Genomic DNA, 1,520 nt, shown 5'->3' with positions numbered 1-1,520 from the left:
ATGGGACTGACCGGGTTACTGGGCTACGGGAATAGAGTGGGGGAATGGGACTGACCGGGTTACTGGGCTACGGGGATAGAGTGGGGAATGGGACTGACCGGGTTACTGGGCTACAGGGATAGAGTGGGGGAATGGGACTGACCGGGTTACTGGGCTACGGGGATAGAGTGGGGAATGGGACTTACCGGGTTACTGGGCTACGGGGATAGAGTGGGGGAATGGGACTGACCGGGTTACTTGGCTACGGGGATAGAGTGGGGAATGGGACTCACCGGGTTACTGGGCTACGGGGATAGAGTGGGGGAATGGGACTGACCGGGTTACTTGGCTACGGGGATAGAGTGGGGGAATGGGACTGACCGGGTTACTGGGCTACGGGGATAGAGTGGGGAATGGGACTTACCGGGTTACTGGGCTACGGGGATAGAGTGGGGGAATGGGACTGACCGGGTTACTGGGCTACGGGGATAGAGTGGGGAATGGGACTTACCGGGTTACTGGGCTACGGGGATAGAGTGGGGAATGGGACTCACCGGGTTACTGGGCTACGGGGATAGAGTGGGGGTGTGGGACTGACTGGGTTACTGGGCTACGGGGATAGAGTGGGGGAGTGGGACTGACCGGGTTACTGGACTATGGGGATAGAGTGGGGGAATGGGACTGACCGGGTTACTGGGCTACGGGGATAGAGTGGGGGAGTGGGACTGACTGGGTTACTGGGCTATGGGGATAGAGTGGGGGAATGGGACTGACCGGGTTACTGGGCTACGGGGATAGAGTGGGGGAGTGGGACTGACCGGGTTACTGGGCTACGGGGATAGAGTGGGGGAGTGGGACTGACTGGGTTACTGGGCTACGGGGATAGAGTGGGGGAGTGGGACTGACCGGGTTACTGGGCTACGGGGATAGAGTGGGGGAGTGGGACTGACCGGGTTACTGGGCTATGGGGATAGAGTGGGGGAGTGGGACTGACTGGGTTACTGGGCTATGGGGATAGAGTGGGGGAGTGGGACTGACTGGGTTACTGGGCTACGGGGATAGAGTGGGGAATGGGACTGACCGGGTTACTGGGCTACGGGAATAGAGTGGGGGATTGGGACTGACCGGGTTACTGGGCTACGGGGATAGAGTGGGGGAATGGGACTGACCGGGTTACTGGGCTACGGGGATAGAGTGGGGAATGGGACTGACCGGGTTACTGGACTACGGGGATAGAGTGGGGAATGGGACTGACCGGGTTACTGGGCTACGGGGATAGAGTGGGGGAGTGGGACTGACCGGGTTACTGGGCTACGGGGATAGAGTGGGGGAATGGGACTGACCGGGTTACTGGGCTACGGGAATAGAGTGGGGGAATGGGACTGACCGGGTTACTGGGCTACGGGGATAGAGTGGGGGAGTGGGACTGGCCGGGTTACTGGGCTACGGGAATAGAGTGGGGGAATGGGACTGACCGGGTTACTGGGCTACGGGAATAGAGTGGGGGAATGGGACTGACCGGGTTACTGGGCTATGGGGAT

The sequence above is a fragment of the Somniosus microcephalus genome, unplaced genomic scaffold (genome assembly GCF_052327205.1).
Source record: "Somniosus microcephalus isolate GS21.2 unplaced genomic scaffold, FLI_Smic_1.0 unresolved_chr4, whole genome shotgun sequence".
Lineage (NCBI taxonomy): Eukaryota > Metazoa > Chordata > Chondrichthyes > Squaliformes > Somniosidae > Somniosus > Somniosus microcephalus.
The sequence above is the reverse complement of the archived record's forward strand: the minus strand, read 5'-3'. Positions refer to the sequence as shown.